Source organism: Canis lupus, chromosome 11, assembly GCF_003254725.2.
Source record: "Canis lupus dingo isolate Sandy chromosome 11, ASM325472v2, whole genome shotgun sequence".
In the NCBI taxonomy this organism is placed as follows: domain Eukaryota; kingdom Metazoa; phylum Chordata; class Mammalia; order Carnivora; family Canidae; genus Canis; species Canis lupus.
The window spans coordinates 55,802,620-55,816,496 of NC_064253.1; the positions used below are offsets into that span (position 1 = coordinate 55,802,620).

General features: G+C 40.1%; 1 long non-coding RNA gene across 2 annotated transcripts; it reads left to right on the forward strand.

Moving 5' to 3' along the window:
* The first annotated feature begins 1,633 nt into the window (after positions 1-1,633).
* Positions 1,634-12,814, forward strand: LOC112650036 (uncharacterized). Of its 2 annotated transcripts, none has more exons than XR_004803715.2 (4): positions 1,634-1,854; positions 10,856-11,168; positions 12,176-12,403; positions 12,521-12,814. It is a non-coding gene; the product is annotated as an uncharacterized LOC112650036 (long non-coding RNA). The 2 variants fall into 2 exon arrangements; XR_003129890.3 differs by having other exon boundaries at positions 11,055-11,168.
* The last annotated feature ends 1,063 nt before the right edge of the window (positions 12,815-13,877 follow it).

A 13,877-nucleotide genomic window follows, 5' to 3' on the forward strand; every position in this document is an offset into this window, starting at 1 on the left:
CCTGTCTGTCTGCAGTGTACTTCTTCAGCAACTTAGGCAAGATCTAGTCTGTTTTCCATCAGGAGGCCTGTCCGCGGAGGCAGAGAAACTGGATCCAAGCCCGTGCTCTGCTGTTTGGTGACCATGTGACTTGGCCCCCTGGCTTTAGCTTTTTTTGGAGCCACAGTTCCCTCATCTCTAAAATGGAACAGTAATAAAATTTACCCCTCAGAGTACTGTGGGAAATTTAAAAGATAAATGAGCACATAGGGGTTTATAAAATGTGATGTCAGTATTTTAATATTTATAATTTATATATTCGCTATATTTATACTATGGAATAGTGCTATGTTTTACAAATTGTTATTCTCCTTTGGAGGAAGAGGCCTCCTGACACCCACCCCTCAAAAAGAATTTGATGTTTTTCCTTGAGTGTAAATTGTCACAGCTTTTGTGGGAAGTAATTAGCAGTATGCAGTATGCGATGGCCTAAAAAAAATGTTTTGTTTTTTTTTTTTTTTGTCCGGGAATTCTACTTCTTAGAATTTAACAAAAAGAACTAAGTGGACTTCTGCTTCTGGCTCTGATGGAGTAGCTTGAAGCAGCCTGCTGCTCCTGCTAAGGACTAGAAATGCTGAACAGGATACAAAAGAAAAGTTGTGGATATTCACCAAATAGAATAATATGCAGCAATGGAAACGAATGAAGGACTGCAAGGAGCAGAAACATGAATGGATTGGACAAACGTAATGCTAGGCCAAAGGAGCCAGACGCAAGGTCTGTACAATTTTATAATTGAATTTTATATAAAATTCAAATATAAACTTATATATAGATAATATATAAATATATATCTAAGATATAAATGTACATAAGATGTACAAATACAAAAATATAAGTAAACATACAAATATATACTTATATAATAGAAATAAGGAAACATATAAATATATGTTTTATATACTATATAAATACAACTTATAAATATGGTATTTTATAAATATTTGCATTTATATGAAATTCAGTCTCTTGGTGTTAAAGATTAGGGTAATGTTACCTGGGAGGAGGTGTCGTGATGGGATATGGGACCCAAGAGGAGTAGGGGTTCTGGTGATCTTCTATTTCTTGATGTGGGCGGTGGTTCTCTGGGGTATTTGCTTTGTGAAAAGTCATTAAGCTATACACCTTTGATTTATGTGCCTTTCTATATGTATGGTTCACCTTAATGAAGAAAAAACTTAATAAAAAAAGGAAATAATTAGGTATATAGACAAAGATGTGTGAATAAAGATGTTTATTGCAACACCACATATAACAGTGAAAATAGAAATAATATAGCAGTCCAAAATGGGAAATACTTCTTTAAAAATGTGGTAGTGATACTGTCTTTATTAATGATGCTTTCAAAGAATCTTTAACCACGTGGGAGCATTTTGATGATAGGGTGTTCATGGGGTAAAGTACTGTGAACACTGGCCGGGAGTTATGGCCGGAAACCTTCCTAGCCCTAGAGGGTGAAGGGGGGTGGGAGAGGCTGAGTGTGGGGTGAATCCCCTTCTGCTCTGCCTCTGCTTTTCCCAGATTCAAGGGCAGGTAAACAGATTTCATGTCCTGATCTGTCATAAAAAGCTCCCTCATCTCCTAGCAACTCCCTTGGAATCTCTACAGTCTTTGAGACTCCAGGCAGGGAAGGGGCCTGTCCTCCCTCCAGGGTCACTTCCTTTCCTCAGTGGGGCTCTCAGTCTGAGCCATCTGGTCTGCACAGCTCCTCCCAAAGGACCCTCAGACTCAGTCCAGATGTGAGGCATGGGGAAGAAGGGACACGTTTTCCTACCTGCCCCATAGTTTAACAGAACTGCTCCTGCCCACAAAGTTGTGAGTGCTGCGTGTCATTAGTCAAGGTTTTTTTAGCAACTTTCTCCACCCCTCTCATCGCTTGGCTGCCCACCCTACCCCAGACCAGTCGTTTTGGGTTTAGAGTGCCTGCCCCCCATAAGTACACAAAGAAGCGGGAGAGGTTTTGCCATCATCATGTGCAGGAGCCTGATTCTATTCCCATTCAAGCTGCCTTCCGCCTCCATCTTCCTCCCTAAACAATGGGAGTGGGGAGGGGGGATGCTTTCCAAATTTTCTACAATGGGCTTTTATTACTTTTATTATAAAAATTATTAAATGATGTTCTTTATCTCTAGGAGTGCTCTAGAGCAGTGCTTCTCGAATGTTAATGTGCTTTGCCTAGTAATCACCTGGGGAGTTTGTTTAGATTGTGATTCAGTAGGGCTGGGGTGGAGTGGGGGTGATGCTGCATCTCCAGATGATGCTGCAGATCCGCACCCGCTCTGGCTCTGAAGAACGAAGTGGTTAGAGGATAGTTGGGGAACGGGTGCAAGCTGTGACCTGTCGCCTTTTCACTGCTCCCCCTGACCCCTATGTTTCACAGGTCTTCACATTTTGCTGAACGTTCAGTGTAATGAATGATGGCTTAATAAGAAGTTTCCAAGAAAGTTGGAATCTACATAGGTACCTGGGCTAACCAAAGCACTGTGGAGTTTAGTCCTTTAGAGGACAGGTTCTCAGATTTGAGCTCCCTTACTCCTCAAGCAAATACAACATGGTGAACTCACAGCAAGGGCCAAAGTCAAGAGGCCAGGGACTTAGACATAAGCCAAGAGGCCAGGACTTTAGCCCCAGCTATGCCTGTGACTCAGTTTCCCCCAGTTTAGTATAAAGTGTGGGTAAAGGATGATTTTCATGATCCTGTGAAAGAGTTGTCATGGAATTAGGGAGTACTCAGTCACCGAGTCCTCATTGGAGGCTGGAGGGCCACTTACTGGGGTGTCGTAAAGGGGATTTGAGCATCAGAGGGGAAGGTGGTAGAGAGACCTGGAATATCCTGACAATAGGGAGTCTCGACTAGCTTTCCCTTCCCAGTTCTATTTCAGATCAAGTCTGTATTATGTCTTCTTGGAAAGGGGAGTAGGAAAATTTCAGAGCTACATTTGTGAACTATTTGTTTTATTATTTGAAATTGCAGAATCAAGCAGTGGTTGGAAAGGATACTTTAAGACCCCTAGTCCCACCGCTCCTGTGAGGTGCTCTGTGGGAGCCCTGGAGCTGTGGTGGGAGGGGGCTCCCAGATTCGCAGGGGACCAGAGCTTCTGTGATGCACTCTGGAGCCTCCTGGTGGGGGTGGGAGGGTAGCTGGCTCTGGTTGTCTGGACTGCAGACACCTCCAGGGACAGGGGATGACCCCAGGCAGCCTTTTCACCACTAGATGGGCCTGATTGTTCATGAATTCTCTCAGGTGAGCAGAAATCTGACTCCCGGTGGCCTTCATCCATTGACCCGAGGTCTAATGCAGGTGTTTCCAAACTTCCCTGATGACAAGAATCACTAGGGAGGTTTATTTAAAATTCAACCCAACTCCAACCCTCACAAAACAGATTCCCAAGCCCTTCCTGGAGATTCTGATTCACTGGGGTTTGGAATTTTTTTTTTTTTTTTTTTTGTTTCAATAGCCATACTTCCTTCAGGCATATGAAATCAGTGAGGGAGGCATTTGGATACAAAAACTCATTCCTTTGATGCAAGGAGAAAAATCCATTACTGAAAATGGCACATATAGGCTGACTTCTTTATTTGATATTTATCATATGAGCTGGTAGGTGATAAGTTGTTCTCATCTGAGCTTAAATATGAATCCTTCTAAATGTTTTAAAATGCCTCCTTCTTTGTGATTGTGAGAAAGATAAATGAGGCTGTCTTAAGGCAGATAAAACTGAACAAAGGATTGACAAAGAAAATATAATACGAAAATAACCACTAATGTAATTAGTAGTAGCAAAATCGAATCAATGTCCAATATTCAGGTGAGTTGGTTAAGTTTGTTAGTCAGACCTATGAGAAGAACTAGAAAGATGCCTGTGTCCTGCAACGCAGTACTTTCCTTCCTAGAATTTTAAAAGAAATCACTAAATAGAAGGTAAGGAAGCCTTATGCACCAAGATGCTCATCGAAGCATTATTTATAATTCCAATAAAATTCTGAACAAGTTCAGTGTTCAACAACAGAATATTAAGCAAATTTAGGTATAACCATGAATGAAATATTATACGGCAATTGAAGTGATCAGAAAATCTGTATATCAATATGTATAGATGCTTATTATGTTCAGTGTAGGTAGAATAAGAATTTGGTCCGTGTACACTTTTTTTTCTTGGTCTCTGGCTGAGGATTAGAAAATGACATGGGGAAAGCACACTTCAGTTAAATAATTATTTGCTAAATAAATTATATTTAAAATAGTGTCATTGGGGTGCCTGCGTGGCTCAGTTGGTTAAGCTACTAACTCTTGGTTTCAGCTCGGGGCATGATCTCAAGGTCATGAGATATAGCCCCGTGTCTGGCTCCACCCTTAGCACAGAATCTGCTTGGGGCTCTCTCTCCCTCTCCCTCTGCCCCTTCCCCCTGCTATCTCTCTCTCTTCCTAAAATTAATAGATAAATCTTTAAAAAACATAAAATAGTGTCGCTAGTATAATATTGTGACTATAAAGCCAATGGACAACTCCATTTAGAAGAAGTAGAGGGTAAGGCCTGGATAAATATCCATTGAAACCAAGGACCCTAAGATCTTTGAGGTGTCGAGGGAGAACCTTAGGGTCAGCTGGTTCAACTTGCCAAGCTTTGTAAGGTTGCTTATTTTAGTAACCTTGACAAATCCTCCTTGACTTCTGCAACTGGTAAGCAGCCCAAGAAGTTTTCCTCAAAGTTCGCGTCTACCTTTGGGAGACATCCAACGTGGTGGGGAGGGTGTGGGGAGAGGCAGATGCTCAAAAGAGCAACTAGGAAAGCCAGACTTCCCATCTCAAATTTTGTTTTTTTCAGACCAAAATTCTTTTGTTCAGAACAGATTGGCACCAACGTCTCAAAATTTGCATAGGAGAACAAAGATTCATGTTTGAGTAAAAACAATGAGAATAGCACAGCTTGTGTCTCAAAGGTTCCTCCTGCCCCCATCCCACCGCTCAGATTCTCTATTTCTAGTCTGTTAGGGGCAGAGAAGCCCAGTGAGTCAGATGAGGAGCAACTTCACTGAGGTGAGGACCTCTGGAATCTAGGGTGAACCCCAGGGTGAGGAGCCTCAGAGAGCCGCTCTGGGGGCTGGTGCAGGGGCTTCAGATGCCCTCATTTCTGGGGTAGGGACAATGCTCCTGAGCATTAAGTTTCCCAGGATAGATCCTGAATAAATGTGGTAGCACTGGTTATTTTGGAATGAGCGGGACTTACGTAGAAAGAGCATGTATTTTAGAGTCAGAAAGCCTGTATCCAGTCTTTGCTGCCTCTTAGTAGTGATGAAGTTTTGGGCAATTACATTCCCTTTCTGGGCCTCAGTTTCCTAACTGATGAAATAGAAAAATAATCCCTGTGTCGTACAACCGACAGGGCTGGTGTAAAGATCCTTTAAATAATAAATTGGAAGTACTTGATAACCTGCAAAATATTATGCCCGCTAATTATTTTAATACGTAATAATGGTTACAGAGGCATTGCAATTCTGAATTTTATTTTGGGGTCCTAAGTATTGAGTCCCACAGGCTCGTGATTATTTAAGGGCTGATTTATGAGCTGCCATGTATTGAGGTTGGTATAAATTAAATTTTTTCCCCATCTGTGCTCGTGCAGCTGGGGTTGCAGGTGGGGGTGGTAAGCCAGGCAGTCAAAGTATCTGAGAAAGGCACCTGCCCTGAGAAAGCCAGACCAGATACCTTAGTCCTTGCTTATTCAGAATCCTTGAGTTATGTATAAAGAGGGTATGCAGGCCAATGTTATCATGATAGGAAGGCATCTTGATGTCCCTTGTGAGAGTGATGAATGGTGGAGGTGTTGGAGATGGCTCAGATTGCCCACTGACCAGTGACACTGAAGCAGAGCCACCCAGCACCCAGGGGACACACAGTGACCAAGAAGTGGGCACCTTCCATGTGCGCCCTCTCCACACTATTTGTATCCCTTCCTTCCTTTCTTCCTCTCCCCAGGTCTGAATCTCAAGGTCAGGGACCCTAAACCCTGAGAGATGAGAATCAGCATTTCATTCCTCCGTCTTCCCTTTTGTCCTGTCCTCCCATCACACAGTAATAGTGATGATGCCTAGTGCACGTTTCCAGACATTACTCAAATGATATAATAATTCAAATGTTTTTTTGGTAGAAGAGCCAAATGACAGATGTGATATATAAGGAGAGTGGAGCTCTCTTTTCCCCGCTCCTCCCCACCCTAGAGGAAGCGTGGTATACACTCTTCTCTCCTCTTGATGCATTTACACTCGTACACATATTAATCACGTATCATTTTGTTGCTTGCTTTTCCCACTAAGTAATATATTTTGGAGATCTTCCTGTTGCCATATCTCTACTGCACTCTGCTTTTTGAGCAAGGGATTTTCTACCATAATTTACTTACCTATTCTCCTTCCTATTAATAGTAAATTAGGTTTTTGGTGTTTTGCTACTGTACACAATCCCATGATGAACATTCTTGGATCTATGTACATAAATTTGAACAATGAGTTGCGTGGGGGCACACAAACAACTGCTTTTATTCTGGAAAGAGCCCGAGGAGGGGAATAGCTGGGTCATTTGATATGTACATTTGAAATTTTGATGGATGTTCTCAAAAGGCCTTCATCAAGTGCCTTCATCAGTTTATACATATAGTGTATATGAGAATGTCTGTTTCTCCACATTTTTACCAACTAATCTTTTTATTTTGCATTAAATAATTCTCTTTTCTCTCACTAATACAGCTCTTTATGACTACTGTGTGTGAATTATTAATTTTCCGTAAATTCCCTTTTATTTCCTTTACAAATTTTTATAATTGACTTGTCTTTTTCTTTTTGCTTTGTTAGAAACTCTTTACGTTCTGGGTAGTAATCCTTTATCTAAGTGTGCACTTTAATTTTTTCCCAAAAGGATAGCTAATTGGTCCAGTCTCACTTGTGGATTAGTCTGTTGTTTCTCTACTAATTTGAACTATCAACTTGATGGTATACTTAATTTTCATAAACACTTGAGTTTGGTGCTGGGTTTATTATTTTGTCTCGTTGATCTATTTCTTAATATCTGCACCAATACTTGACCATTTTACTACAAAAGCTTACTGTGTGTTTTGACATCTGGTAGGATAAGACCCTGAATAAGAAATGCTGTTGAATGTAGAAATTGCATTGATAAATAAATATGGGGGGAAAATGGTGTATTTTCAATACTAAATCTCTCCAATTAGGTTTACAACTTCATTTATCTAGGTTCTTAAGTTATTTTATCTTCAAATAGATCTTGCATACTTAAAAATTATATTTGTGGGTTTTGTATAAATTGAATTCTTTTAAAAATTATTATTCTGCTAATTCTAGTATATTGGGAAGCCATTGGATTAAGTATATAGATGGGTCTCTCTATAGTTTTGAATTTTCTTACTAATTCTGATAGTTTTCTTTTGGTTCCCTTGGATTTTTTTTAGGTGGGCAGTCATATTATCTGCAAAAAGTAAAAGGATTTGTTGTTGTTGTTGTTGTTGTTTTTCCTTTCTAGGATTTAAGTCTATTCTCCTTGCCTTTTTGACTTCCTGGGCAATAATAACTAGTATCAATGACTCCAATTGGTTCTGTCTTGTGCTCATCTTTAGTGGGAATGCTTCTGAGACCCCATCACTGAGCATTTAATTACAGATGATTCCTGATTGATACTTTTTTTTTCTGTTGCTGAACTTCCATTCCATTTCTGACTCACCAAGATTTTAAAAAATTAATTCTGAATGCAGAATTTTATTGAATGCTTCTTATATTTATTGAGATCATTAATATTACTTCAACTTTGTGGTGGATGACGATGAATTTCTCTAATGTTGAGTTGTCCTTTGCCCCTTGGATCTGCTCTCCTTGGACACAATGTATTCTTTAATACACCCTTGGATTTGATTTTTTAAATATTTATAATGTAAAATGTTTGCTTCTATATTCCCAAGTGACAATTGGCTATGCTTTTCTATGGTTCATACTCTCCTTATTCTCATCTCTACTACTACTCTATTGTTAACTGTTTTCTATGGCCACTCCAGCTTTTGTACTCTTCTTAAGACACTTCAAGGCCAATATACTCCCTGTTTCCTCAGACCCAGTTGTCTTCCCCAAGAGGTTTGTGCGGCTGGGTGTTGGATGCTTATTAACACTCAGACACCTGGCCAGATATCGCCACCTTATCTAAACTAGCCACCCCCTCTACCCCTTTAGCCAGTTTTATGTCCTAAGTGCCATTTCTATCAGAAAGTGTATTATTTACCAATTTGTTTCCTTGTTTATTATCTGTTTTTTTCCTACTAAGCTGTCACCCCATGAAAACAGGTCCCTATCCTGCCTAAGCATGCCACATGTCACAGAATAGATGCTCAGAAAGCAGTTATTGAATGGAGACATGTTTTTGTTTTTGTTTTCCAGACAAGGGGCCTGGGAGACAGTATTTCTGTCTCTAGCTTGGGAACATGTTGAATTTTGTCTTCTTCGTTGCATGTGAGTTGGTTGGCACAGGATTCTAATATTTAAGTGCCAGCCCTGGCACATGCAAAATGGAGACAATGAAGGTACTAGTGTCATGGAGTTTTTATGGGCACTAAATGAGAAATGTATACAAAGTACTTCTCAGGAAATGCTTGCTATTATTGCTAGTCCCTCACACAACATGGAGGGGCCTCCCTGAATCTCAGTTGCTCCTCAGTGTCTGAGGCAGATGGTAATTCCTGCCCTGCTTAATCATAGGGTGATATGAGGATCAAAAGACAGCATGGCATTTGACAACAGTAACGTGTCATGAGAATATTGTGATTCTGTCCTGCCATGTCCAAGAAAGAGCCCCTTTAGTTAAAAGGAGCTGGGAAGCAGTGTGCCCTGTAGGCAAAGCACAGACCTGGAGCTGGACCACCCAGGGCTCAAATCTCCACTCTGGTGTTTATCAGCTGTGTGACTTTGGGCAAATCACAAGCCCCTCTGATCCTCATCTTTGTTGTTATTGCTGTTCATTCTGACAAGTGATAATAACACCTATTTCATGAGGTTACTGTGAGGATTAAATAAAAAGGATTATATAAAGACCCACTTTAGCAGTTTTTAAGGAAGTGGGTATTTAATAAATGATACCTATTAATATTATATCTGGATGAAAAGGATTGGCAAGCCATGATTTAGAACATTCTCTTTCCAATTTCCCATCATCGAAATAATCACACTTCTCACATCCTCGCTGGCAGATTTCACAGCTAGTGCATTCAGTAAAAGTTATTTATTTGAATAACAAATTCTTTGCCCATTCCCCAAACTGCACATTCGAGCAGGAGTTGTTATAGGTGGGCAGCGTAGGGTGGATGGAAGAAATGTGGTGATGGTGGTCACAGAGCTAACATGTGTGGGGTATGAGCTGTGTTCAGGTACTTTCTTATTCATCTTCATCTCACAGATAAGAAAGCAGAAACCCAGAGAGGCTAGGTAACTTGCCCAAGGCCACACACTATCAGAGGCAGAGACCAGACCTGAGATAGCAGCCTATTTTCAGGTTAGTGTTCGGGTTAGTGTTAAAATGGAACAGAGGTCTTTGGGGATAGTAGCTCTTCACTTGTAGCTTGCAGAACAATGGGAGAACTCTAGGCCTCCAGTATGTTGTTTTTCAGGGCTATAGATTACTTGCTCATAGTATGGGCTTGACTAATGCTTTTTTAATGAATGAAGAATCAATGAACAAATGCATAAACAAATGTAGTCTTCCTCTAAAGATCCCTGTAAACAAAACCATATGAGTATGCTATGAGGCCATACACTTATAAGAGTGTAAGAGTGTGCTGTGAACAAGACTATAAGGGACCACAAAGACAACCATGTCATTCACTTTAAACCCAAAACTCTAGGTAATGATCACTCTTAGCATCTATTCTTGGCATAGGTTTCCTCCTAATAATTATACTAATACATGTGGCAGGCTGGCTAACCACTCACCAAACCTAGACTGTATTTCCCAGCTTCTTTAGCATCAGAGTGTGCTATGACATGGATTCTTGCCAATGGGATATGATGAAATGATGAGTATCACTTTCTGGCTGCTGTGACTGACAGGTAGATGTGTGTGTTTTCCCTCCTTCCATTTGTCTCATCTGCTGGCTGAAGGCAGAGTGTCCAGAAACCCCAGAGGGCAAGGACAGAGCCACAATGTGGAAGGTGCCCAGGTCCCTGGAAGACTGGTCGCCAACCAGCAACACCTGTGTTGGATGTTCACAGGAGCCACACAACATTTCTTGTGTTAAGCCACTGAAATGTGGGGATTTATGACAGCTCTGAACATAATTTTACTCAAAACTCTGATTCCTTTTAAATTATCAAATCTCCTTAGAGTTTTAGGTATATAGATTGGTTTATCTTGTTGATAACTTGTGAAAGCATAAATAATTAACAAAAAGTATAAATGTAGGAAGAATGCCCTAGAAGTTCCTTCTCCCTGTCTAATGAAGGTATAGAAATAGTCCTTACAATTTACAGAGCAGTTTTACCTCATCATCTAACCCTCATAATTTAGTGGTGTATTTGTTATTAAACAGAAGAAAAGATTAAAGCCCAGTGAAGGTGTTTCCCTCGGGTCACCCAGATGGCAGTTTAGGGGCAGTGTGGGGACTCAAGCCATGTCTGCTTGGCTGTGCATCCTCTCTTCTTTTTTGTCCCAGTGCAGTAATAAATGTGCTCTCCTCCGTGGATAAATTCCTTTTCAGTAAATACGGTGTGTAAGATAGTTCTGACAAGCGCCTTGTCCTTTCCTTCTTTACACCTTTGTCTCTGCCAGGGTTTCTTTGGGATGGAGTGCCCAAGGCTTGTGATTAGAAACAGCTGCAGAAACAAGAGGAAAACATCTTCTAAAAATAAGTAGCGCCTTGGAACACAGTGTGCCAGGACTTGTAGGAGGTGGATGGGGATGTGAGATCTAGAGCGGCCACAAGGAGAGCTCTCATTCTCACACACAAGGTGACTGTTTCTGTTGTCAGCTGCTCCCAGGAGGCTCTGTGAATTTGATCTCGGGACCAGGGGCAGAAAAATTGGACTCATCCTTCCACTAAGGAATGTGAAGACTTCCTTCAGGAGTTCAAACTGCTTCTAAGGTAGGGCCTAATTAGCCCATGGAGATAATGTTATTTAATTATATGGCTGGTTCAAAAGTATTTAATGATACAGGAAAATGCTCACCAGAAAAAAAAATCAGGTCATGAAATAATAGGATGCAAAATGATATAATCAAGAATTTATTAAAATTTTATACAGTTGCACACACACTTGGCAAAAAAGACCAAAAGAGAATGTACCTCAGTGTAGCAGGAGTTATTTCTGGATGATGAGAGATTAAAGTTGAAATCTATTTACTTTTAAATTCCTTTCTGTCATTTTTAATTTTTGTAAAATAAACATGCACTATTTTTATAATCAGAAAAAAAACATTGTAATACAGAAGTAGAGGTTAGGTTTTCCTGAATTGATTTAATTTTAAGGTTTTTGCTCATTTTCAAATTACAGCTTTGTTGGGAGATAAAAGAAAATTAAATAAGCCACAGAATTTTTGCCAAAAATAATAAATTGTTATTAATGTTATAAATTATAGAATAAGTTATCAGATTAAAATGGAAAGCCAGCATAACAGGTTATTCATATAATACTCCACTTCAAATGTTCCCATTTGTTTTGAATTGCCTAGCCTGCTTCACAGAGTTCAGATAACATAGAATTTGTTTCATTTTGTTGTTGTTAGGGTTTGGGTTTGGTTTGATTTTCCTAAAAACTTATACAAACAAGCAAATCCAACCCTCCAGAGGGAAAATTAAAAAGCCAACCAGATGACCAAAGACAAGTAGACACTTTTGACAGAAAGTTAACAATTACATTTTCTAAAGTATTATTTATAAGAAAATAATCAAGTTCTTACTATAGGTAAATGAACAAAGGCCATAAGCATATTTTGCTCAATAAAAATATAACAAATGACATAACAAATGGATGGTCACCCTGACTAGTGAACAAAACCATCACAATATACACACAACTATGAGAAGTCCCAAATTCCAAGAATAGTTGTGAAACTGGTCAACTTCTGACAGCCTTGCTGGTATCTCTCTAGCGATACCCATCGAGAGACATCACTACTACTGTGACCCTTTCAGTTGTCTCCATTGGGGAAGTCAGCTGTGAAGATAACTCAGCAGAAGCAAAGGCTAAAGGAAAACAAAGACTAATTCCAGTATTTTCTCTGAGTGTAAGGAAAAAAGACCTGAAAAAAACCCAATGACTGACCGAGTAGGAATGAATGGAAAGTAAGTTCTGGCACTCCAGCTTCATGGAATGCAAGGTAATGATTTAATCACAATTATGAGGACCACATCAAACTATGAGATATATTAATCATAAGATACCAAATGTAAAAGGATATGTAATCCTATTTCTGCTATGATTGTTGTGATTTCAGGGTAAAATAATACGTGCCTATGATCAGGGATGGAAGGGAAGAGAGAATGACAGCAATTGCATCTTGGTGAGGTGATAAATGATCCTCCTCCTTTCTTAAGCCTTTAAAAATATATACATTGTTTTGAGTGTGTGTTTCAATGAAAAGAAAGAAGATTTACATTTCTGCTCATCTCCGTAAATAAAAATCTTCTAAATGTGAGATCCTGTGAAATTTGAGTTGATTTAATTCTGGTTTAGAAATAAAAAATGATTAAAAAATGACTGTGATCGGTTAATTAAACAAATATTTGTTGAGATTTGTGTTTGTTGTCTATGGCCGTGGTTTAGAAATCACCACAAACTGAGTGGCTTAAAACAACGCCTATGCATTATTTTATGGTACTGTAGGTCAAGAGTCACACAGGGGCTCCCTGGCCTAAGATCAAGGTGCCAGCAGGGCTGTGTTCTTTCTGGACTCTCTGGGGGAGAATCCGTTTCCTTGCCTTTCCCAGTATCAAGGGGCTGCCTGCACTTCTTGGCTTGTAGCCCCTTCTGCCATTTTCACAGGCAGGTTGAGTCACATTACATCACTCTGACCCTCTCCTCTGCCTCTTCTTCTACCTTTAAGCACTCATGTGACTAGACTGGGCCCACCATGATAATCTCCCTATCTCCAGGTCAGCCAACTAGAACCCTCATTGTATCTGAAACCTCAATTCTGTTTTGCCAAGTGAGGTCACCTATGAATTGTTACTCTACCCAACAGAAGGTCCTATTCAGTTCTAGAGGTGGTGCTGGCAGATGTTGGGAAAGTGGGGAGAGGGTCCAAAAATGAAGCTCATGGTTAGGAGTTGAGAGTAGCCATGTAAAAGCAGAGCCTACAATACCCCTTGGGCAGTGATTAGGGTCGTGGTAAATTAGCACACAGACACTTGCGAGGGGAACTGGGTCTCGAGGGAGGTGTGTGGTGGTCTAATATTTGGGCTGAGCCTTGGAGAAAAGGGATTTGATACAGAAAGATGGCAGAAGAAGCCAATGGTATTTCAAGTAATAGATATTGAATCAAAGCCAATGAAATAGCCATTTTCGTAAGGGAAACATAGTCAAATATTGACTTTCTAGTTCAACCTCATACATCAAAGCCAAAGGCATGGAGGCAAAAGGCAGCAGTACATGTCACAGGAAACATTCAAAAGGCCTCTTCCACCTCCTGTCTAACTAACTTGGTCAGAACTTCTTGTTCACTTATTTGTTTTATCAGCTGTTCATACTCTTATTTTTCCTTACACAGCTTCCAAGGTGCCAGTTATGTAGTTCCGTTCCGAGAAAAGTAGCCTCTTAGCAATTTTTTATGGCTTACAGAGCTTTAGGCTTTG